Source organism: Macrotis lagotis, chromosome 7 (genome assembly GCF_037893015.1).
Source record: "Macrotis lagotis isolate mMagLag1 chromosome 7, bilby.v1.9.chrom.fasta, whole genome shotgun sequence".
Lineage (NCBI taxonomy): Eukaryota > Metazoa > Chordata > Mammalia > Peramelemorphia > Peramelidae > Macrotis > Macrotis lagotis.
The window spans coordinates 95,886,861-95,913,216 of record NC_133664.1 but is presented as its reverse complement, the minus strand read 5'-3'; the positions used below and the strand labels follow the sequence as shown (position 1 = coordinate 95,913,216).

General features: G+C 39.6%; 1 long non-coding RNA gene and 1 pseudogene across 1 annotated transcript in view; both read right to left on the bottom strand.

Annotated features, from left to right (window-relative positions):
* Positions 1-544: 544 nt before the first annotated feature.
* LOC141494086 (GTPase IMAP family member 4-like) lies at positions 545-17,439 on the bottom strand (annotated as a pseudogene).
* Positions 17,440-18,705: 1,266 nt separating this feature from the next.
* LOC141492763 (uncharacterized) overlaps positions 18,706-26,356 on the bottom strand; it is a 36,503-nt gene continuing 28,852 nt past the window's right edge. The window contains exons 2-3 of the long non-coding RNA XR_012470044.1: positions 20,871-20,943; positions 18,706-20,746 (exon numbers count right to left, since the gene is read on the bottom strand). This is a non-coding gene — a long non-coding RNA (uncharacterized LOC141492763). The remainder of the gene's footprint in view (positions 20,747-20,870; positions 20,944-26,356) is intronic.

Genomic DNA, 26,356 nt, shown 5'->3' with positions numbered 1-26,356 from the left:
GGACACAGGCTGATTTAAATATAATGCATTTTTACTTTCCCAAACTAACAGAGATATGCTTTATAAAAAATCAGTGACTTATATTTCTCAAACATCTGCATGGCTTAATCCTTCATCTCTCTGCTCCTTCTAGGAAACTTTAAATTCATAGGTTTTTTTATTTTATTTCTTTTATCTCCTTAAGCTCCTTGGATTTCTCCTTGAGAGTAATTCTCAAGGAGACTAGGAATCTGATAAGAAAAATGATGGTTAGGAATAAATGGTTTTGAGAGGCCTGCCACTGGGCTCAGCATCCTTCAAGAATGTTTTCAAGAATGCAGCCCAAAATGGTAACTAGATCCAAAATAGTTTTAAGTGTCAAAAGAACCATGAAAGGGGAGGAGAGAAAAAAATGAACTCCTATCATAATTGCTCTCTGCACAAACTTCCAAGTTTGCAGCACAATTTTATTATAATTCTCGACTTTCTCCTGGGAACCCTTCATAATACTCTCATGCTCCCACACCCTTTCTTTTTCTGATTTTTCCCTCTTAGCTTTATAGTACTACTTTTGTTCCTCATAGTCTTCCTTTTGCTTCCCTGAATTTTCCTTTGTCTTCTCCAGCTCTTGTGATGCTCTCTCATATTTCTGTCTGATTTCTTCTTTCTTCCTCTTCAACTGCTCCTTGTATTGTTGTTGATGATCATCTGTATTTTTCTGGAGGAGCTCTTCCACAGTTGCACTGTGCATATGTATTCCACAATAATATTGTGCGGGGAATTGAAACCCTAACCCAAAATGACTACTCGGAGTCCTCTCAAAGTGGCAGCAAAGAGTTAACATTTAATTTGGTTCTTGCAAGAAGAGGGGAAGTTCCTAACTCTCTATGAGAGAGAGAGAGAGAGAGAGAGAGAGAGAGAGAGAGAGAGAGAGAGAGAGAGAGAGAGAGAGCAGGAAAAGCCAAATTACAGAAGCTGAAGCAGGGTTAAAAAACCACAAAAACCACAACCCATTCCCCCTCTTCTTTTCTGCTGACCCTTACAACAATTGGTCAAACTTGATGGTCTGAAGAGAAGGGGAGTATACCTGAGTGTTCCCAAGAAAGTTAGTCTTTATTTACATCTTGTAAGGTTAGGGTGACATGATTTTTCTAGCTGGATATCCGGGTTCCCACGCTCACCTGATTCTTGAGAAATAGAAACTGAGGCCTATGGCTTAGACTAATTTAGCACTATGTTTCCGAAAAGTCAGCACTTTGCCCCTCACAATATATGTTGTTGGTGTAGTAGGTGCCCCCATTCTCTTGCACTATTTTGTCAATCATGGCCATCAACTCTGAAACCTGGGCATCTCTCTGGGCTCCACTAGCATTATTGTCAATTGCACAGCATCGGTGTTCAGACTTCTTTAACAACTCCCTGAAATATAAGTCATCCACGGTTCCTACATAATCTTCTACACTTTCTTCTTCCAGTTTGTCTTTCCCAGTGAATACAATGATCAAAAACTTCATTGCTTCAGCTCCTACAATATTATAAAGTGTTCCAAAGCTACCTTATCCTCTGGGGTGGAATGACCTACCTGCAATACCAGGAATAGAGCATGAGGTCCTGGAGAAGATAGGATGATAAAACAAGTTGTTATTTTTTTTAGGATTTTGCAAGGCAAATAGGGTTAAGTGGCTTGCCCAAGGCCACACAGCTAGGTAATTATTAAGAGTCTGAGCCCGGATTTGAACCCAGGTACTACTGACTCCAGGGCTGGTGCTTTATTCACTGTACCACCTAGCTGCCCCTAACAAGTTATTTCTTTCATATTTTCTTTCTCCTTAATGTCAGTGTCAAAAATGCCTAGAGTATCAACAATAGCTATGTCCCTGCCATTCCAAGTGGTCCTGGCTTTCCTGCAGACCTTGGTGACTGACACTGATGAACACTTGGACTCAAACTCTCTCCTGCCAAGGAGCATGTTTCCTGTTGCACTTTTCCCAACTCCTATTTTCCCCACAAGGACAATTCTGAGTTCTGACTTCCTTGGGTCTCCTCCACTGTTGTCTGGGTCTGTAGGAGACAAGTAAGAAAGAAGAATGAATGACTGGGTTTCCTATATGACTGTGGTAATTTCCTGCTCAGAAGTAGCTTGACATGGAGGTGACACTTAGATTCTCCAAGGCTATCCCCATGGAGCACAAACTGAGGTGAGTCCTAATCTGGACAAGCTTTGGGTAGGACCAGTTCTCCATTGCCTAGTGAGTTGCCTAGATCCTTATTAGCAGAAGGAAAGCCACTATCAGGTGATAACTTTTTTGTGGAGGGAAGGACTGGGAGTGGGGTTTCTTCAAATTATATAATTGAAAATACCACCCTTCCTCAGGGGGATAAAATGAATGAATTACTTTTGCTTGCTACAGAACACATGCCTGCATGTACACATTTATACATAGCTATATTAATCACTGAGACCTTTCCTTCCATGCTAGGATCTTTGTGTGATATGGAAGTTTATTTGTCCCCACCCTAAAGAACCTGAGAATTTCCAAAGTGGTGAGCCATAATCACTTTCATCAAGAGGACTTTGATTTTTTTTTTTGAGGAAAAAGTCCCAATCCATCCTTTTACCAGTACTTTCTGGGGAGACTCTTAGCCATATTAATTCATTACTATCCTGTTTGTCTAGGGAGTTTTCAATGTTTCTTGATTCATTTTCCTTTCATCCTTAAAAATTTACTGAACACATTTAAAAATTTAATCAATGTTCTCCTTATGTTTGGTCTCTGTAGCTTGATATTTCCTCTTAAGAAGTCTTAAATTAAAAAAAGTGATCAAGCAAAACATTTACAATATAATCTTGTTGTGAAAGAAAACATAGACCAGCCTCCACCCCCCCAAAAAAGAGACCTCAAGAAAAATAAAGTAGAAAAACATATACTTCAATCCATATTTAGACTACTTCAGCTTTCTCTCTGGGGATGGATAGTAGTAATCTTTATCAGAAGTCTTTCAGAGCTGTCTTGGGTTACAACACTGCTGAGGAAAGTCAAGTCTCATAAAGCTTACCATCCTACAACATTATTACTTTGTACACAGTACACATTATATTACATCTGCTCATGTCTTTTCCAGGTTTTACTGAGAGCATCCTGCTCATCATTTCTTATAGTAGAATAACATTCCATCCTAATCACATACCACAATTTGTTCAGCCATTCCCCAAATGTTGGGCATCACCTCAATTTCCAAGTCTTGCACCAGAAAAAAGTTACTGTAAACATTCTTGTTCTTATAGGTTCTTCCCATTTTTCATCTCTTTGAGGATATAGATCTAGTAGTGGCATTGCTAAGTCAAAAGGGTATGCATGGTTTTAGAGCCCTTTGGGCTCCAAATTACAGAATGGTTGAATAATTTCACAACTCATCCTACATCGCATTTGTTTTCTTTTACCTACATCCCCTCCAACATTTATCATTTTCCATTTCTGTCCTATTAGTGAATCTAATAGGCATAAGGTAGTACCTCAGAATTGTTCTAATGTGTATTTCTCCAATCACTGGTGAATTAGAAGATTTTTAAAAATGCGGTCATAGATAGCATTGACAACCCAGTCTGAAAACTATTCATTTCTTTTGATTTGATGCAAGGTTTTCTGGTTTCAATTCTCATTTCCTTCTGCTGCAGGGCCACTAGAGTCTTGCTGAAGATGAGAATGAGGAACGTAGAAAGAGTGGACATGATGGCCCAGAAGGAAGAGTTGAAGGAGAGATACTTAGTCTGGAACTGGGATGACATAGAAAAGGCATGGTCACTTTCTCGAGTATCTGGAGGAATGTCATACAGAAAAGGGAATAGATATCTTGCTTTGCTCCAGAGAACAAAGTTGGTTCCAACAGCATCAGTTAAAAGAAGAAACATTTCTGCTCAATTAAGAAGAATGTCCTAACAATATGAGCTATCCCCTATCCTCCCATGGAATGGGATGGAACAGTGAGTTCACCATCATGAAAAGTGACCATAATTGTTAGATATATCACAAAGGGGATTCATTTTCTAGGTATGTTGTTGGGCCTTAAAGTTGTTTCCAACTGCCATGGTTCCCTGAAGGTCTCCTTTTAAAATGAGACAAGTATCAGTTGTCACATTAGAAACTGATGATTTCCTATCAGAATGACAGAAAAGGATAATTGGGAAGTAGTAGTTCCTTGAGAATTGCAATATAATTTACAATTATTATCTTCTTATATCCTCATAGCAGTTCTGCAAGGTTAAGTATCTCTAATATCTCAGTTTTCAGATGAAGGAACTAATGCACACAAAAGTTAAGAGACTTACCCAGGATCACACAACTAGGAAGGATTTGAAGCTGTATTTGAACTTGTCTCTTCATTTCCAAGTACCAAATTTAGTACTTAACTGCAGCTAGGAAAACTTTGTCAGGGTACCTGGAGCCCTGTTTCCTGGATAGAGGATTATTCCAAAAGGAGTAACTCTTTCATCTCCACAGAATAGTCCACAAATACTCCTCCTTAGGAAACAATGGTACATCAGCCTACAAGTCCCTTCCAGTCCAAATATTTTATAATATGATGCTATATCCTGGTCAACTTTGCAGTAAAATCTCTTTGCATGGTAATTGAGTCTCTAGATGGTAACACAAAATGGACTGTGAGCCTGGTTAACATTGACCAAGTCCTGAATCTTTGATTCCATTTGACTGAAATGATTAAAACCAATTTCTGAAATTCTAGCACTAAGGCCCTGATTCTGAACTTGGCCAGGGTATTTTCCCCATGCAATGGGACCAATCTATTGAACCCCCATCAAGATATTGTCAGTTCCTTTTCTGAATACTATATATTAGATAGGAAGTCCTTGAAGTCCTTGATTTCCACCCATTAGTCACCCCTTAGCATCTGAAGGACTCTATGAGCCTTCTGTGTAAATGTAGGCATGAGTTATGGGGCGCCTTTGTGGCAGTCATCCAGATCCCTTCTTGGAACAGCCCACTTAGAGCTAGCATCTTCACTCTTTTCTCAGATTCGACATCATGAGTTTTTTCCTTTTTCTCTGTGTGTATCCTTCAGAAGAAAATTAGGGAGCACTCTGGTATCATCTCCTTCCCAGCTGATCCTTCTTTTTGGGCAGGAAGAGAGATACTTAGAGATCCTTCTGCTTTGATTTTGTATCCTTGAGTCAAGAAACCCATACAGAGTATAACAAGGTCCAAAATGCTAGCATTGTAAAGATTGTCTCAAACTGTCTGCACCTGGTCTTACTAGACAGCTAAATCTACTCTAGTTTATGGGAGGAGGTCAGGAATACCTCATAGCTTGAAAAGTCCTGTCAATTCAACTTCTAGAAATGACATGACTCTCCAGCTTTCAGATTCCTATGACATGTAATAGTGAGTATAGACATGAATAGACATGATTGTTGGTAACTATCTGACCACAGGAGCATGTCAGAGGGAGGAATAGGTAAAATATCATAGGAATAACCTTTCCAAATTTCCCATAGACACTGGGAAATCTTCTCAGATGCTGAAAACTCTTAGTTTAGTATTTTCTGGGATACTAAAGAAGGATTGGGGCAGCTGGGATTGTGAGGGGATGGAAAATCCACCAGTCTTCTACCCACAAGACAATAGGGTAGGACTGGAATATTCAGAGAAGGAAAATCTCAGGAGTAGACAGCCTTCATTCTGTTCAGGAAATCTGAGTGAGACGAACCTTTGGTGGCCATAATGTTCAATCAAGGGAATGGTTCTGGCAAACTTGGTCTCTCAGGGTATGGGATTCGGGAATGTCCTGCTGATACTCAGGCACAGGTCTCATTTCCTCAGCCTGATGTTCCTTGTGTTCTGCAATAAGATTTTCAGGAGTATTTAGACTTCATATGCCACATGTGAGGCTAAAAGCCTCATACATACTTTCCTAGAATCCAGGAGGGACCTTTTTTCCCATGCAGGAAGTCAGTGATCATTCACTGAGCTCCCAAACTGCCCTCTGTGAATGTTACATTTCCATGGAAATTCCCAAGAGCCTGTAAGACCCTCTTTCCTCAACAATAAACTTCTTACAGTCTCAAGATTGAACCACACTTAGAAGCTTTGGGGAGTGGGGAATGTACAGAAATAGAGATAGACTGGTCACTGCAGTCAGATACCCATAGCTCTAAATGTATCTTTAAGGTCATCTAGACTAACTCCATTTAACAGGGAAATTAAGACTCAGACTCATTAGGTTGCTCATTCAAGCTCACCCAGGTAGGAAATGTCAGAATCAGGATTTGCATCCTGATCTTATGAACTCCAGAGGCATCTCTTTCTTTTCCTATGCTATCTTCTTTTTTTCCAAGACAAATGGAGTTAAGTAGCTTGCCCAAGCCCATACAGCTAGGTAATTATTAAGTGTCTGAAGTTGGATTTGAACTTAGGTACTCCTGACACTGTGCCACCTAGCTGCCCCCACCCATGCTATCTTCTTAAGAGAGATGGATGTTGAAGGGAGGGCGAAATGGAGGGGCCTGAACTCTACTGTTTAAAATGGGAGATTCAGAGGGATTGACAATCTAACAATTAGAAAAATTCAAAATGGTTTAAGATTATAAAATTGAGAACCAGAATAAACTTTATAGATCTCCTCTTGTTTTATACTTTAAGAAGCTGACCCCAGATGGAGTCAGTGATTCTCTCCAAGTTACACAACTCTGAAGGGGCAGAACTGGGATTCCAACCCAGATCCTTGACTCCAATACCAAAGTTCTACCACTTTACTTTTCTCTTCACTTACTCTATAATTCTTCCAAATGTAGCCTGCAGCTGAAATCAGAAAGCCAAGGCTCAGCATTCCCCTTTACAGGGAGAAACCCAGTCTATTGCAGACATTCCAGATTCCAGACTTGTGTAGAGGATATGAGAAAGTCAAAGGAGAAAAAGTAAAGAGGAAGATCAGTGGACAGGGTGGCTCTTTATCCTGCCCCAACCCTGGAGAATCCCCACCCCTTAGACAAGCTTATCTCAATTGCCAGCAGGGCCTTAGAATTCCTTTTTAAAAACATATTTGGTATTTATTTTGTTACATATTTCTCAGTTACATGAAAATTTTGTAATGTACCTTTAAAATTTTTTTTATTTCAAAATTCTATGCATCCCTTCCCAGCACCTTGAGAAGACAACCCATTTGATATTGATTATATATATATATATATATATATATATATATATATATATATATGAAGTTCTGCAAAATATTTCCATTATTAGCCACATCACCAAAAATACACAGATATGGGGTTCTTGACCTGGGGTTCATAGACCCCAAGAGTTTGATGGATAGTCCAAGGAATGTGAGAACTTGAAAGGGGGAATATCATCTTCCTTTCCCTTTAAAAACCAATGCTCTTCTTTTCATCTCTCTAGTATGTAGCTTCCAAAATAATTCAGAAAACCAAGATTTTAGTGAATGGGAACAGAACTAAAGTATAGCTGACTAATGGTCCTCTTTCCTTCTGATAATGGAGGTGAATTGGAAAAGGTACAAGAGCAAGGAAATTTTTCTCCATCAAGCTCTCAAAACTTCCTCTAATTAAATTGAAGCAGATTTTCTAATTGTGGATCAAAAAACATTCTAAAAAGTGTTCACAAGGTTTTAGCAGACCACAAAAAATTAAGTTCTCTTGATATACACAGGTGATCTTAGGTAGTAAGATGGAAATTTCAGTTTTTAATAGTTATTTATAGGGATATCAAACTGATTTTACCATCAGCCATTTAACAGCTTTTAAGATCTTTCCTTTTTTAACCATGTTTTTTCCCCTGCTCTATGTGAAACCAGAAATTGAGTATTCTCTCCCAGAGAGAATCTAAAAAACCCCAGATTCACCCTTTAATCAACCTTGTGAAACCAGACTCAGAAAGTTCTTTTTTCTTGGATAAAAGTGTCTGCTCTGCAGTGGGAAGTGAATTATGGGGCTGGGATGATTTCTATATTTCTTTTCTTTCAAATTTTTATTTATTTATGGGGTTAAGTATGTAACCAAGGTTACATAGCTAGACAATTATTAAATGTGTGAGTCCAGAATTGAACTCAGGTCTTCCTGACTCCAGGGTCGGTGCTCTATTCACCGTGCCAACTAGCTGCCTCTGATTTTCTATATTTCAAAGAAACCAAGAACTTTCTTCATGGACTTGTACCACTCAGCCTTCTTCAGTCAAAGAGGAACAGGAGAAATGTGGAAACTTTGTGGACATAGAAGGTGCTCAAGGTCAGGCATCATTCCTCAGGGAAATGTATTTCTGATCAGAATATACTCAGTTGGCTGAAAAATCTCTACAGAAGTGAAATCTTCCTTTAAAACAAATGAGGTGTTTCTTGGATTTCCAAGGGTATTTTTTTTTTGTGAGGAGTAGATATTATCTGCAGACTCATAGTATATGGGTTTCTCTGGTTCTGTTTCACTCTTCTTTGAGTTTCATATCAAATAAAATAATATCTCTCTAAGTCATTTTCAGTCTTGTAAAAATCTCAAATATGAGCTCCTTTTATGATGAGAAAGTGCGATGTGGCCTCAAAACATCTTCACTGGCCTGCAATAGCCTCATCTTCTTTTTATGCTTACTGTAAACTTCCCAAATCACTTTCTTTCTCTGAGTCTTAGTTTTCTCATCTACAAAATGAGAAGTTTGAACTGGAGAATGTGCAATAACCTTCCTTACTATGGATGACTAGAGGCAGCTCAAACTTGCCCAGGAGATTTATTAGATTTTTAGGATGAGCATTCCTCTGGTCTCAGATTTCCTGTCCTTGATCCCTGGGTCTGTGTTTGTCCAGAAGATGAATCAATTGCACTAAGTGACCCTTTTGTTTAGTGATCTTATTGGTGAACAAATCAAGGTGTTTGCTGGTGGTGTCTGAATTTCTTTACTCTTCTGACCCCTTCTAGCTCCAGTTTTTTTGATGTGGACTGTGGAGAAGGGAAACCTGGGAACTGGAATTGAGGTTTAACACTGCAGCCCATGGTGGGGAGCAGCATGGTGGGGGAGGGGGGACAGCAGCAGCAGTAGCTTTCCTGTGGTTACACATCTGGTCCCAAAGGGTTGAACTTGACTCTTTCTTTTTTACAAGGCAATGGAGTTAAGTCATTTGTCCAAGATCAACACAACTAGGTAATTAGATGTCTGAGGCTACATTTGAGATTTGAACCGGGGTCCTCCTTTTCTTTTCTGGGGAAGTATAGGCACTGTTTTCCCTTCTCCCCAGCAGCTCAGGCAAAGGTGAGGAACACACACACACACACACACACACACACACACACACACACACACATACATACACACAGAGACAGAGAGAGAGAGAGAGACAAAGAGACAGAGAGAGAGAGACAGAGAATTGGAAGGGTGTTTTCAGACAGAACTTTGATTACCAATTCCCCTTGTTGGCTCTCTTGTCCTTGATAGAGATCTATCCTTATTTCAATGCTGTTATGAATGTCCAATAAATCTGCACACAAATTATTTTACTGATACCTTTTTTTAACATTACAGTTTCTGGACTCCCCTCCCTCACCAGTGAGCCCTCCCTTATAACAATTGAAAGAAATTCCCTTGATACAGTGACTTTACCTCTAATGTGCATCCTTTTGCCCTGTCTGTCTGTCAAGGGGAGGAATGTATCCATTCATTGGGAAACACGACTATGTTTTGCAGTTACTGAGAACTGTTTAAGAGCCTTATATGTTATAGGTACTATAACTAGTGCTAATCCCTGAGGAAACAAAGAAAAAACAAAACTATGCCCTGTCCTCAAAGAGCTTACCTTTCATTGAGGCTACAGTCTGTACATAAATTGATTAAATAGGAGATATTTGGAGGAAGAGAGGCAGTGTGGTATAATGGGGATTAAGGCTACTAACTGATCTGGTCCAAGTTACCATTTCAGTAAGTACTCTAGGATACTCTTTTCTTCCATGTCATTTTTAGAAATTAAAAAAAGTTCAACATTATTTTTTTAAAGGTTGAGTTCCAAATGCTCTCCTTACCTCCATTTCCTACCCCATGCATTGAGAGGACAAGTAAGAGGATAGCCATCAAAGTAAAATATTTTCATATTAGCTTTGCTGTCAAAAACAACCTAAGAGAAATTAAGAAATTGAAAAAAGTACACTTCAAATTTTTCTGAGAGTTCATCAGTTCTCTCTCTCGGGATTATGTAAAGTATTTTTTCTCATGAGTTCTTCGGAATTGTCTTGGATCATTTGTGATATCTGACCCTTCCCTAGAGAGTAAAGAAATGGGTAGAGAAGAGGACATTGTCTAGTTAGTTATTTTCATAACTTAAATTCCTAAAAGTCCCCATATTATGTGTATGTATTATATATATTTTTAGTATTTATTTATTCTCTTTTTGTTCAAATAATTTTTTTATACATTTAATAAAACATTCTTGTTTAAGAGTAAACAGAATACCCCTCCCCCCAAAATATAGACTTGCTTGAGCAATAAAGGGGAGAGAAAAAAATTAAAATTAAAAAAATAATAGTAATAATTGTAGGTATGTCCAGGTGCCGCAATGGATGGAGCCCCAGCCCTGGAGCCAGGAGCACCTGAGCCCATATCTGGCCCCATGCACCCAACAATCACCCAGCTGTGTGACATGCAAGCCACCCCAACTCCACTACCCTGCAAAAACCGAAAAAAGGGAAAAAAAGACCCAAAATAAAATAAAATAGTAATAATAGTAGGGGTGGCAGGGTGGTGGACAGAGCATTGACCCTTGAGCCAGGAGCACCCAGGTCCAAATCCGGCCTCAGACACCCAAAGATCAACCTGCTATGTGGCTCCAGGAAGGCCACACAGCCCCATTTGCCCTGCACCCTCCCCCAAATAATAATAATAAAAAATGTGCTTCAGTCTTTGTTCCAACACCAACAACTCTGTTGTGGGTGGATCACATTCTTTATGGTAAGTCCATGGCAAAAGTTACTTCCATATTTTCCCACTGTTGCCATTGCTGATCGCAACTCCCTCCTTTCGTATTTCTCCACTACCATGTACTATATTTTCTCTCTCCTTTCACTCTGACTCTGCTGTAGGGTTAGCTGAGTGGTGCAGCAGACAGATCCCTGGTCCTGAGGCTAAGAGGCCCCAAGCCCCCATACCACCCCCTAGGCCCAGCATCCACCTGGCCATATGGTCCCGGACAGGCCATCCAATCCCAGCCCCCTGCAAGAAGTAAAAAGGAAAATGTGTTATATCTGACCACTCTCCCCCCATGGTCCATCCTCTCCTCCATCACTCACATCTCCCCCTTCCCCCTGTCCCCCCTTTTCTTCTTACTCCAGATGCCTATACCCCATTGAGTATATATGCTGTTTCCTCTCCTAACCACCTCTGATGAGAGCAAAGATTCCCTCATTCACCTTTGCCTCCCCCCTTCCATACCATTGTAATTCCTCATTGTAATAAAGAAAAATCTTATTATATGAGATATCTTGGCCTATTCCCCCTGTCCTTTCTCTTTCTCCTATTACATTTCCCTTTTTTCTATTGACTCAATTTTTATACCATATTTTATCTTCAAATTCAGCTTTCTCCTGTGCTTCAACTATAAAAGTTCCCTCTACCTGCTCTATTAACTGAGAAGGTTCATCTGAGTATTATCAGTGTCATTTTTCTGTACAGGAATACATGCAGTTCATCATCAATATTTCCCCTTCTCCTCCAATCTCCATGCTTCACCTGAGTCCTGTATCTGAAGATCAAACCTTCTGTTCAGCTCTGGCCATTCCAACAGGAACATTTGAAATTTCCCTGGTTCATTGAAAGTCCATCTTTTTCCCTGGAAGAGGACATTCAGCCTTGCTGGGTAGTTGATTCTCAGTTGCATTCTAAACTCTTTTGCCTTCTGGTATATTATATTCCAAGCCCTATGAACTTCCAAGGTAGTTGCTGCTAAGTCCTGTGTGATCCTGACTGCAGCTCTGCAATATTTGAACTGTGTCCTTCTGGCTGCTTGTAATATTTTCTCGTTGACTTGAGAGTTTTGGAACTTGGCTATAATATTCCTAGGGGTTGGTTTTTTGGGATCTCTTTCTCGGGGGGATTGGTGAATTCTCTCCATTTCTATTTTGCCCTCTGCTTCTAGAATATCAGGGCAATTTTGCTGTAGTAATTCTTTGAAAATGATGTCAAGACTCTTTTCCTTATCATGACTTTCAGGTATTCCAATAATTTTTAAATTATCTTTCCTAAGTCTGTTTTCCATATCAGTTGCTTTTTCAATGAGATATTTTACATTTTCTTCTAATTTTTCATTTTTTTGGTTTTGAAGTAATGAATTCTGGTTTCTCATAAATTCATCAATCTCCCTGTGTTCCATTCTTTGTCTGAAGGATTTGTTCTCCTCCGAGAGTTTTCTTATCTCTTTTTCCATCTGGCCAATTTTGCTTTTTAAAGCATTTTTCTCCTCAATAATTTTTTGAACTGTTTTATCCATTTGACCTAAGCTGGTTTTTAGCATGCTATTTTCTTCAGCATTTTTTTGGATTTCCCTAAGCTGCTGACTTCATTTTCGTGTTTTTCCTGCATTTCTCTCCTTTCTTTTCCCAGTTTTTCTTCTAACTCCCTCATTTGATTTTCAAAGTCTTTTTTGAGCTCTGTCATAGCCTGAGCCCAATTTCTGTTTTTCTTGGAGTCTTTAGATACAGGAGCTTGTGCTTCCTCATCTTCAGACTGAGTATTTTGATCCTTCTTGGGCTCATATGCAAAATATTTCTCAACGGTCTTCCTCTTGTTTCTCTGCTTGCTCATTTTCCCAGCCTGGGCCTGGTTTTGGGGTGCTTCCTGAGCTTTTGGGACACTCCCACAAGGGTCTCAGTGTGTGAGGCTGTCCTCCCTCCTGGTCTGTGAATGACCATATATGCCCCCTTCTGCCATGGCGCTGAGGTGGGTCGGGCCCTGCTGTTCTATGGGGGGTGGGGCTAGACTGTGATCAGGATCTGAATGTGGTCAGAGCCCCAGAGTCCTGTTCCAGGGGCAGAGGACAGAGCTCTGCAGTCTCTGTTCACTCCCCTCCCTCAGTTCAATGGGCTCATGCCCTGGGGGCTCCTGCTTACTGGCTCCACCTGCTTCTGTTCCTGGATCTGGGCTGTGGAAAGACCAAGTTGCTCGCTGTGTGCCCTGAGGGCTGGGTTTCACGTGCTCGCTCTGGCAGAGGTCTCCTCGACTGTTCCCCCAATTTGTGTCTGCTGCTCCCTGGGGTGTAGCTCAGGAAACTCCCTGGCTGCTGTGAGCCACTGCTCCCAGTGCCCTGGGGCTGCCTCCGGGAGGCTGAAGTTCTTTCACTCTGGTGGGCTACCCCTCTGACAGCTGCCCCTCTGACCCCGGGGAGCAGAGCCTTTCTGCTCTTTTCCAGGTTACCTTGAGTAGGAGAACTGCCTCACTGGGTCCCTCTGTGGGTTCTGTCTCTTGAAAGTTTAGTTAGAGTCCTTAGTATTGAAGTTTTATGAGAGAGCTTCTAAGAGCCATTGCTCTCTTGTGGCCATCTTGGCTCCGCCGTATGTATGTATTATATGTATGTATATATACACATTGCAAAGACTGGAGTTTGCCTGTAACTGTGCCTATGGGTAGGTTTGTGAGGGTAAGACAAAAGAAGTGATTCTGATCAAGCATTGAGTTGAGTGAGGCCTCCTCACCCGACTTCAAGCCTCCTTACCCAGGGAGAGGTCAAAAACTAGCTTCAACTAGTCAGGGGGTTGAACTAGGGTTTGGATCTTTGCCCTTGACAGGTGTGCCTGCTCAAGGAAATTCATGTATGTTACTATTCATTCCCCTGTGATCATTAGTATAATGAACAGGGCGGGAACAACATATAGGGGTGAATATTTCAATTAGATTGTGACCCCAACCAATGATTGGTATAAAGGGGAAGAACAAGCCTTTCAAACTGCATATACAACTGGAATGGCTGTAATTCAGCTTCCTTGTTAGGAGAAAAAGTCCTTCTTTGCAAAGAAGAGAACTTAATAAAACTCATTTTAATCACTCTGAACAAAGTATGTATTGAGTCATTGATAACAATTTGGGGACTCAGTTTGGTGATACTATAATTTTATATTTCTAGGAAGAACATGAGAAAAGTAAGTACACAAACCTGCTTGATTTCAATCAAATTCTTGCCTTTCTTTGCCAAAGAAATATCTCAGTGATTTTTGGAAAGACTGGCCTGGACTCGAAGCTGGGTAATTAAAATGCTTAAGAGTGAGACCTCCTCACCCAACTTCAAGCCTCCTTCCCTGGGGGAGGTCAACTCGTCCTTTACAGGTGCATCTGCTCAAGGAGGTTCATACATATTACTATTCACTCCCCTGTACTTATTAGTATAATGAATAGGGCCAGGAAAACATATGGGGTGAATGTATCAATTAGACTGTGACCCTGACCAATGACTGGCATAAAGGAGAGGAATAAGCCTTTCAAACTACATAAAAGACTGGACACTATCATAATTCAGAGCCTTCCCTCTCAGGGAGAGAAAGTCCTTTTTCTGCAAAGAAGAGAACTTAATAAAAGCCATTATAATCTCTCTGGACTAAGTATTTATCATTATGAGTCATTGATAACACAAAGGGTATGTATAGTTTTGTAACCTTTTTGGCATAATTTCTTTCTTTTTTTTTTTTTGCAAGGCAATGGGGTTAAGTGGCTTGCCCAAGGCTACACAGCTAGGTAATTATTAAGTGTCTGAGGCTGGATTTGAACCCAGGTATTCCTGACTCCAGGACTAGTGCTCTATCCACTGTGCCACCTAGCTGCCCCCTAAATATTATTATTATTTTTGGGGGGGGTTTCAAGGCAAATGGGGTTAAGTGGCTTGCCCAAGGCCACATAGCTAGGTAATTATTAAGTGTCTGAGACTGGATTTGAACCCAGGTACTCCTGACTCCAGAGCCGGTGCTTTATCCACTGTGCCACCTAGCTGCCCCTGGCATAATTTCAAATTGTTTTCCAGAATGTTTGAATGAGTTCACAACTCTATTAACCATGCATTAGCATCCCGATTTTTCTACATTTCCTCCAGCATTTATCATTTTTCTTTTTTGTCATATTGACCAATCGAATAGATGTGGAGTAGGGCCTCACAGAAATTTGCATTTCTCTAATCAATTGCAATTTAGTGACTTTTCTTACATGATTATTTTTTTCCAACACCACCATCTCTGTTGCAGTTGGATCACATTCTTTGTTATAAGTCCATCACAAAAGTTACTTCCATATTTTTTCCACTGTTGCCATTGTTGATCGCAACTCCCTCTATTCGTACTTCTTTACTACCATGTACTATATTTTATTTCTCCTTTCACTCTGTCTTTGCTGTAGGGTAGCTGAGTGGCACAGCAGACAGATCCCCAGCCCTGGAGCCAAGAGGACCCCAGCCCACATACTCACCCTTAGGCCCAGCATCCACTCAGTCCTATGGTCCTGGACAGGCCATCCAATCCCAGCCCCCTGCAAGAAGTAAAAAAGAAAATGTGTTATATCTGACCACTCTCTCACCATGGTTCATCCTCTCCTCCATCACTCACATCCCCCCCTTCCCCCTGTCCCCCTTCTCTCCTTCTTACTCCAGATGTCTATATCCCATGGAGTATATATGCTGTTTCCTCTCCTAGCCACCTCTGATGAGAGCAAAGATTCCCTCACTCCCCCTTGCCTTCCCCTTTCCATATCATTGCAATTGCTCGTTGTAATGAAGAAAAATCTTATTATATGAAATATCTTAGCCTTTTTCTCTCCTTTTTCTTTCTCCCATTACATTTATTTTTTATCTATTGGCTCCATTTTATACCACAATATATCTTCAAATTCAGTTTTCTCCTGTGCTTCATCTATAAAAGCTCCTTCTACCTGCTCTATTAAATGAGAAAGTTCATATGAGTATTATCAGTATCATTTCTCTATACAGGAACACATGTAGTCCATCATCATCATTAAGTCCCTCATATTTTCCCCTTCTCTACTCTCTATGCTTCACCTGAGTCCTGTATTTGAAGATCAAACCTTCTGTCCAGCTCTGGCCATTCCAACAGGAACATTTGAAATTCCCCTGGTTCATTGAAAGTCTATCTTTTTTCCCTGGAAGAGGATGCTCAGTTTTGCTGGGTAGTTGATTCTTGGTTGCATTCTAAGCTCTTTTGCCTTCCAAAATTTTATATTCCAAACCCTATGAGTTTTTAATGTAGTTTCTGCTAAGTTCTGTGTTATCCTGTCTGCAGTTTCATGATATTTGAATTGTGTCCTTCTGGCTGCTTGTAATATTTTCTCTTTGACTTGGGAGTTTTGGAACTTGGCTATAATATTCCTGGGGGTTGGTTTTTTTTTTGGATCTCTTTCTCGAGGAGATCAATGGATTCTCTCCATTTCTATTTTGCCCTCTGCTTCTTAGGATATCAAGGCAATTTTCCTGTAGTAATTCTTTGAAAATGATGTCAAGTCTCTTTTCCTGGTCATTACCTTCAGGTATTCCAATAATTTTTAAATTATCTTTCCTAAATCTGTTTTCCATATCAGTTGTTTTTTCAGTGAGATGTTTCACATTTTCTTCTAATTTTTCATTCTTTTGGTTTTGAAGTACTGTGCCCCGATTTCTGGTAAAATCATCAACCTCCCTAAGTTCCATTCTTTATCTGAAGGATTTATTTTCCTCAGAGAGCTTTCTTATCTCTTTTTCCATCTGGTCAGTTCTGCTTTTTAAAGCATTCTTCTCCTCAATAACTTTTTGAACTGTTTTATCTATTTGACCTATGCTTATTTTTAACATGTTATTTTCTTCAGCATTTTTTGGATCTCCTTGACTAAGTTGCTGACTTCTTCTTTATGTTTTTCCTGCATTTCTCTCATTTCTTTTCCTAATTTTTCTTCCATCTCCCTCACTTGATTTTCAAAGTCTTTTTGAGCTCTATCATAGCCTGAGCCCAATTTCTGTTTTTCTTGGAGTCTTTAGATGCAGGAGCTTGTGCTTCTTCATCTTCAGATTGAGTGTTTTGATTCTTCTTGGGATCACAGGAAAAGTCTTTCTCAATGGTGTTCCTCTTTTTCTCTGCTTACTCATTTCTCCTGCCTGTGCCCTGGTTTTGGGGTGCTTCCTGAGCTTTTGAGTATTAGTAGGACACCCCCACAAGGATCTCAGTGTGTGAGGCTCTGTCCTCCCTCCTGGTCTGTGAATGGCCATAAGCACACCTCTCTGTCATGGGGCTGAGGTTGGGGGAACCCTGCTGTTCTATGGGGGCCTAGACTGCAATCAGGATCTGAATGTGGTCAGAACCCCATAGTCCTGTTCCAGGGACAGAGGACAGAGCTCGGAAGTCTCTCTCCACTCTCCTGCCCAGGCTCAGCACTCATGCCCTGGGGGATTCTGATTACTGGCTTCTGCTTCCAGTTCCTGGATCTGGGCTGCTTTGGCCATGCTGCTCATTGAGAGCCCTGAGGGCTGGGCTTCATGTGCTCACTCTGGCAGAGGTCCTCCTTCTGATCTCCTAAGTTGTGCTTGATGCTCCCTGGCAGTGGAAGTCAGGAAACTGCTCTTGTTGCTGTGAGCTGCAGCTGAGGTTCCTTCACTCTGGCGGGCCACCCCTCCAACCCTGGGGAGCAGAGCCTTTCCACTCTTTTCCAGGTTACCTTGGGTTGGAGGACTGCCTCACTGGATTGCTCTGTGGATTCTGTCTCTCGAAAATTTAGTTAGAGTCCTTAGCTTATAAGTTTTGAGCGAGAGCACCTCCTTACATGATTATTGATAACTTTGTTTCTTCATTTGAAAATTACCTGTTCATATACTTTGATCATTTATCCATGGGGGATGGACCTTATTTTTATAAATTTGTCTCACTTGCCTGTACATTTGTGGAATGAGACTTTTATCAGAGACTTGCTTTAAATTTTTACCTCTCATCTCCCAATCAGTTTTCTGCTTTTCCTTCTAATTTTGGCTATATTGGTTTTGTTTGTGCAAAAGCTTTTCAGTTTCATGTAATCAGTTATCCAGTTTACTTTCTGTGATTCTCTGTGTCACTTATTTCGCCATAAATTTTTCCCTTATGTATAAATCTGAAATGTAAAATTTCCCCTGCTCCTTTTGTTTGTTTATTATTTCAAGAGAAAGCTTGGAGGCTAAGATTTTCAATTAGGAGGCTTTTTATCAAAGTTCAAGTCAGAAGTGAATAGACCCTAAGTGGAAATGGGAGAGGGAATGCAGTATGAGAGGACAAGAAAAGAGACACACAAACATTGTAGAGACTCAATTGTAAAACTTGTGATTGTCCTCAAGTGCAGCTGTAACCACTTTTACCCCCTTCTTTACTTAATAAATTTCACTGTCCTTCAATACCTTTGGGTTCAAATACAAAATCCTCCATATGGCATTCTAATCTCTTCCTAATCAAGCTTCCCACTTCCTTTCCAATTTTTTTTTTTACATTTTCTTCTTCATTACATCCTCTTCAATGGCAATGTCCTTCTGGAAGAGTTCTGGACTTGTTCAATCAGTTTATTTTTTAGCTGGCAATAATCAATAAATTGAGGACCTTGATCTCTCTTGATGACCAAAAACACCAAATGAAAATCTCAGACCCCTTTAGATACAGTTATCTTCCTTGAAATATTATACCTTTGGGTCCTCCCCTGCCTCTGAAAGGCTTAACACTGTGACAGCAGAAATGGGGTAGTCATTGGGACACTTGTTGAATCCGGAGGAGGCAACTCAGGCTGACATCAATATGATGCATAAGCTGGTTCGTTTATTGATCACAGGATACATACTTTTATACTCTATATTTATGTAACCAATTACATAAGCGTTTTAGCAAGCATTTTTTTACATGCATACCTTGTGTATGTCTTAGATGATTGTTTTGAGAACCAAACAGTGTTTTGATAAACAGAGTGAAGATTGTTTTGAGAACCAAACAGTGATTTGATAAACAAAGTGCAGAAGGTAATTATCTCAGAATGCGCTATCTATCTGAGCCTGGGAATACACCTTGTTAGCTCAGACATGCAGCTACTCCCTTATCTAAGCTCTGAAGCACATCTTGCTGGTTAAAGCACATAACTATTTCTGTCTTAACCCTTCATAGCTCTTAGCCTGGAATACATATGACACAACAGGACACTGGATTATTTATCCAGAAGGGATGCTTTTCCCACCAAAGCATGTAGAGAAAAATATAGAAAGAAGAAATTGTAGGTAGCAAAGATAAATTTCTCAGATGGCAGTTTTCTTGGCATATTAGCCCTGCTGGGGAAATGACACAATATAGTCATAGACTTCTCAGAGGGGAGACCTAATTGTTGTATTTGCATCAAGAGAAATGTGGGGAGTAAGAAAGGAGCTTAAATCACTTAGCTTTTTTCTGCCTCAGTTTCCAGATCTGTAGAATGGGAATATATTAATAACTCCTACTTTCCAGGGTTGTGAGGATCAAGAGATCATTTTTGTAAAAAGTTGCCTAGCCCAGGACCTGGTACATAGCTAGTGCTTAATAAATTCTTTGTCTCTGACCTTTTATTGCACTCTCGCTGAACTCAAGTAAATGTTTAGAGAATAATACAAGGCTTTGCTGATAAAAAGCTATACAAATGGTTTGGGGGTGTTGCATATACACACTTTTATTTTTAATCTACATCATTCTTTCTTAAGAACAACGGTATGCAACTCAAATAGAAATGGGGTGAGGAGTCAGGAGGTGAGGAGTGTGCCAAAAAACATTTTTTAATATACCTGTAATAATATACCTATAATATACCAGTAATAAAATCTATAACTCAGAATTACTGTCAACTGTGCATGATTTTCAACAGCAAGAATTTAAGACAATTTTATAAATTCAATTAGTAGATGAAAGTAGATGAAATATCTTGATATTCTTATGGGGAGGGTGGGTTGAAATTTGATTGAACAGAGGTGCTTAGATCAACCCTTCCTGCACTAAATGGATCCTTACAAACTGCAAATTAATCTCTCAGGATCTGATCCTCACTAATTTAAGTGGATTGTGAAACATAGTGAAAGGTTTCCTGATCACTCCTTGCAACACTTCACATATTTCAATAATTTTAGAGAAATATCTTTATAGATTCTTGTTACTAAAAGTCCCTTACCAGTCCTTGTAGCTTCCTTTGTGGTAGACAGTGGGCCTCAGTGGGCCACTCTTGCCATTGATCTCACTGGTCCAGTCACCAACATTCACAGTTGGAACTTTGGAATCTCTATGACAGTCCCAGGTGTGTCAGTCTAGCAATGTCACAGTACATTCTTTTAATTTCCTGTTCTGTGTTCAAATTGAGGATAAGCAACAGACCTCAAACCTATTGGCAAATTGTGGGGTATTTACCCCAAGCATTTGAAGACTTCTGTGTTGGAATTGGTGAATGTAAACATTGATTTTTTTTGCAGGCAAATGGGGTTAAGTGGCTTTCCCAAGGCTACACAGCTAGGTAATTATTAAGTCAGATTTGAACTCAGGTACTCCCGACTCCAGGGCCGGTGCTTTATCCACTGTGACACCTAGCCGCCCCAAACATTGATTTTCAACAGACTATGAAGGCAGCAGGAGTAGGTATTATGCAGCTCTTTGGGCTTGGTCAGACACTGAAGATATCTCAGGCATCCAGTGCATCCATCTGATTTTTGCTTGTCTCTGGACTCCAGTGATGCTGGAAGAGAGAGTGATGCTGATGATTGGGTACAAAACTGTTTCATTTAAATCCAAAGTATCCTAGAGTCAAAAGATATTATTAATATCATTTTATTATTTTACCATTTCAATATTTTATTATTCAACAATTTCATAATTTAACTATTCAAAAATTTATTATATTATATTATTATTTTACACTTACTATTTTAGCTACATCAGAGTCCTATGGCAACCAATTAGCAGGTACAAATTCACTGGGAGCTGTAGTTCCAACCCTGCAAACAGGTAGTTCAAGGTATAAGGTCATTTTTCTCATAGGACTGAAGCAGCAGTGGGATTTGGCATCTCCTGGGTAGCTGAGCAACCTACTTAAGAAATGCATAACTCAATGGAGATTATGAGGGACTGGAAGTGGAGGAGAAGGGATGGTATCATATAGGCTTGAACTAATAAAAGCCAGCAATCTATAGGGAACTTGTAAAAGAAGGAGGCAATCAATCTTTATAGCCTGATTGTCTATTTCCATTACTAGTACTGTAGTCTATGGATACCATTGAAACATTAAAAAAAAGACCATGGGAGGGAGCCCAGAAGCCTCCCAATGTTTGGGATCCCAGGACCTTGAGTCCATGATGGGGTTTACATTAATGTCCTGAGGAATAAGGAGTGATTGAGACAATGAACAGAGGCAATTTTGGGCGTGAATTGAATGGGACCAGGGCAAAATCATCACCTTCTTTTTCTAGAGATTGAGGTAGTAAAGGTAAAGTAAAAGCTGCATCCCTGGGGTGAGGGCAAATTATTGGTACTTTTATTACTCTATCTTTAAAGTAATTATCCCTTTGCTATTCGCCTGATGGATCTTTAAGTGGCATTGGACAGCTAGTCACCAATGGTTGACCAGGAGTACAAAGGGGGGCCACCACAAATCGTTCTAAAGTCCTCTAAGCAAACACTTCGGAGAGATGCAACCAGTCTTGTCCAGATGGTGGCAGGGCATCACTGCTACAGTAGAAAAGCTTCCTGTTTGTTTCCCTAAGAAGAATATAAGGGGCAGAGGGAAGGAATGAATCCATCCCTCTAAATCTGCCACAAACATTTATGCCCAATGCAAAACTGCTGTACATAGTAGGCAAAGGTGACTTCAGGTAGCCCCATCAGAGAGTGAAACATCATTCTCTCTAGCATCAGAGAGGGTAGTATTCTGGTGCCTCCAAAGCAGCTCTCCCTTTGACCAACTTTGCAGCTGATACTCACCTAAAGGGGGGAAAAAGGGTGATTGGAACCAAGAGAAACCAGGAAATATTCATCAGCACTTCCCTCTCCAGGCAATAGAAGTCAAAACAATAACCAAGAAAACCTGCTAAGCAAAAGTAAAACCAGTTGATCTGAGAGAATGCTGCCATGGTGGAGCTAAAGCAGGCTGGGGACTGAGACAGGAGTCTTGGAAGGGAAGAAGCCAGGACCAGCAATGAGCAGGGTAGGACAAGGTGGAAGCAGCATCAGCAGCCACAGGAGGAAGGGGCTTTGTGGGTTAGCCTGGGAGCAAAACAGGGCAGCCAATCTCCTTCAGCATGGGGCCCTCATGGATAACTGTGTCTCGGGATACTGACCCCTCTATAGCATCCCCTCAGCATACCAAATACATGGAATGAAGAGCCAGAGGAAAACTGAAACCTGCAAGTAACAATTGAACTCCAGAGGAAAATTTGTCTTGACCTATATTAAAAGAAATTCCACAAGATTAGAAAACCCAAAGGACAAAAGTATGAAAGAATTATAAACTAAAACTTCAAGAAAGATATAAGTTGAACTGAAATTAAATCAAATGGAAAGTCAAATGGAGAATTATCATATTAAAGAAGCAATTCATAACTTTTATATATCCTGACTTCTCAGGAAGTCGATAGGGTGAAACCAATGAGCTCCCTAATATGGCTAGTGAGGTCCCGGGTCCCCTTATGCAGTATGGTTAGGGAGGCCACAGTCCCTTTGGGCAGCCAGGTTGGTGAGGTCCAAGGATTAGTTGCATAACCCTGGGGCAAATCATTGAAATTCTATTTGCCTCCCTTCTCAGCCCCGCCCCAAACTATAAAATGGTAATAATTATAACATCTACTTTCCAGGGTTGCTGAGAGGATTAAATGAGATAGAGGGAATTCAGTTATACTGAGTCTTTGAAATATTAAAACTTGCCATTAAAGGAATTAATGGAAGTCTGTGACTTAAGGAAAGTAATCAAGAGAAAAGAAGATGAACTAACTCACAGAAACACAGAGAAACTGAGAAAAATGTTAAAATCACCCATTGAAGCAAGAAAACCTAGAATCAACATTGTGGGGCAAGAACTGATCTTTCACAGGGTCAGGTACATCGCCCTCCTTCAATAGACTTGGAAACTGGTCCAGAGAGGCATGCCATCACACAGCACAGTGAATGTTTTAGGTTGATTTGGAATCTCCCCAGTGCCTTTTGAAAATCAAACTAGCACAGAAGGCTAGGAAGTCCAAGACACAATTCTAAAGGAAGGCAAAGTAATGTACTTCATCCAATGAGGATCCCAGAGGATATTTTTGCCTGATTTGATGAGTTGAGAGAAATTTCCACAGAGTGGTCAAAAACAGGCAATCTCTGGATGAGAAAAGAATCTATAGGAGACTGGTATAGAGAGATTCACCCAATCAATCTATAAAATACAGAATCATTATGACATTGCTTCCTTTGATCCTCTTCCACAATTAGGTCTGGGTCTCACTTAGGGTCCATATCGTTTGGCATAATAGTTCTGAATTATTACCTTGATTTTCTTCTCATTGATGGTGTTATTCACCTTTTTCATTTTGATTTTCTTCTTTCTTTTTTATCTTTTTTTTTTTAGTTTTTTTGCAAGGCAATGGGGTTAAGTGATTTGCCTAAGGCCACACAGCTAGGTAATTATTAAGTGTCTGAGGCCAGATTTGAACTCAGGTACTCCTGACCCCAGGGCTGGCGCTCTATCTACTGTGCCACCTAGCCACCCCTCTTCTTTCTTTTTTTAAAATCAGATTAATCAGAGGTTTATTTATATTATTGTTTTTTTCATAAAACTAACTTTGGTTTTATTTATTAGCTCAATAGTTTTCTTTTGATTTTATTAATTTTATTAATTTTCAGGATTTCTAATTTGGTATTTAATTGGGGGCTTTTAATTTGTTCTTTCTCTGTCTTTTAAAATTGCATGCTTACTTCATGTATTTCTTTTCTATTTTATTTATGTGAGCATTTAGAGATATAACATATACCCAAATAACTGCTTTGGCTGTATCCCATAAGTTTTGGTCTGGTATCTCATTATTGTCATTGCCTTGGATGAAATCAATAATTCTTTCTATGATTTATTGTTTGATCCATTCATTCTTTAAAATCAAGTTATTTAGTTTCCAATTAGTTTTATATCTAACTCTCCATGGTCCTTCATTGCATGTTATTTTTATTTATATCATGGTTTGAAAAGGCTGCTTTCAATATTTCTGTCTTTTTTGCATTTGATTATAAAGTTTTGATGCCCTAACACATGATCAATTTTTATAGAGGTGCCATGTACCACAGAAAAAAGGTATATTCCTTTCTATCCCCATTCAGTTTTCTCCAGAGATCTATCATTTAAATTTTCTAGCATTCTATTCACCTCCTTAGGTTCCTTCTTGTTTATTTTATGGTTAGATTTATTTAATTCTAAGAGATGGAAGTTGAGGTCTCCTACCAATAGTTTTGCTTTTTATGTCTTCTGGTAACTCATTTAGCTTCTTCTCTAAGAATATGTACCTGCTTGGTACATACATACATACATACACACACACACATATATATATATATATATATATATATACATACATGCATACACATATATATTTAATTTTGAAATTAACTTTATTGTCTCTAGTAACTTTTAGAAGGATATTATTTCCTTTCTTATCTCTTTTTCTCATTCTTTTTATTTATTTATTTTTAATTTACATTTTTATTTATTTACACATTACTAAAGTAGTCGTGTTGTTAAACAAAATCCCCCCATCTCCCCCCACAAAAATAAAAAAAAAAACTAACAAGAAATAATGTGAAAGAAAGAAAAAATGTGCTTTAATCAGTGTTCAGATGCCATTGTCTCTGTCTCTGGGGTGAATGCATTCTTTTTTTTTTTAAGGTTTTTGCAAGGCAAATGGGTTAAGTGGCTTGCTCAAGGTAACACAGCTAGGTAATTATTAAGTGTCTGAGACTGGATTTGAACCCAGGTACTCCTGACTCCAAGGCCGGTTCTTTATCCACTACGCCCCTAGCTACCCCTTGAATGCATTCTTTATCATAAGTCCGTCAGAGAAGTTACTGTCATATTTTTCCACAGTTGCTGTTGCTGATTGTAATTCTCTCCATCCATTCCTCCCCACTACCATCTATTATATTTCCTCTCTCCTTTTACTCTGTCCCTCTTCAAAAGTATGCTGTGGGGAAGCCAAGTGGCACAGTAGACAGAGCACCAGCCCTGGGGCCAGGAGGCCCTAAGCCTACATCCCATTTCAGAGACCCCAGCAACCACATTGCCCCATGGTCCTGGACAGACCACCCAATCCCACCACTTTGCAAAAAGTGAAAAAGAAAATGTGTTATATCTGACTATCCTCTCCCATGACCTACAGTCTCCTCTATCACCTACATCCTCTATCCCCTTTCTCTCCTTTTTCCTCTAGATTTCTATATCCTATTAAGTATGTGTGATGTTTCCTCTCTGAGCCATTGCCAATGAGAGTGAAGGCTCCTTCATTCCCCCTAACCTTCCCCACCTTCTATACCATTGCAAAAGCTATTTCTTGACTCTTTTACATGAAATATCCTAGCCTATTCTACCTCTCCTTTCCCTTTCTCCCAGTACCTTTCTTTTTCACCCATTGACTCCATTTTTACAATATATTATACCTTCAAATTCAACTCTCTCCTGTGCCTTATCTAAACATACTTCTAAGAAATGAGAAGATTCATATGAATTTTATCAGTATCATCTTCCCATACAAATTTCCTGGGGTTTTGGGGTACTTCCACACAGTTCATCATTATTAAGTCTCTCATAATTTACCCTTCTTATCCACCCTTTCTGTGCTTTACCTGAGTCCTATACTTGAAGATCAAACTTTCTGTTCAGTTCTGGTTATTTTAACAGGAATATTTAAAATTCCCCCTGTTTCATTGAAAGCCCATCTTTTCCCTGGAAGAGGATGTTCAGTTTTGCTGGGTAGTTGATTGTTGGTTGCATTCCAAGCTCTTTTGCCTTCCGGAATATTATATTTCAAGCCCCATAAGCCCTTAATGTAGATGCTGCTAAATACTGTGTAATCCTGACTGCAGTGGCATGATATTTAAATTGTTTCTTTCTGAATGCTTGTAATATTTTCTCTTTGACTTGGGAGTTCTGGAACTTGGCTATAATATTCCTGGATCTGTTCTCCAGGTCAGTTGATTTTTAAAAAATTAATTAATTAACTAATTAATTAATTTTGAATTTTACAATTTTTCCCCTAATCTCAACCCCCCCCCACATACAGAAGGCAGTCTGTTTCCATGGTATACATTAATCTAAGTTGAATGTGGTGAGAGAGAAATCATAACCTTAAGGAAAAAAATAAAGTATAAGAGATAGAAAATTACATAATAAGGTAA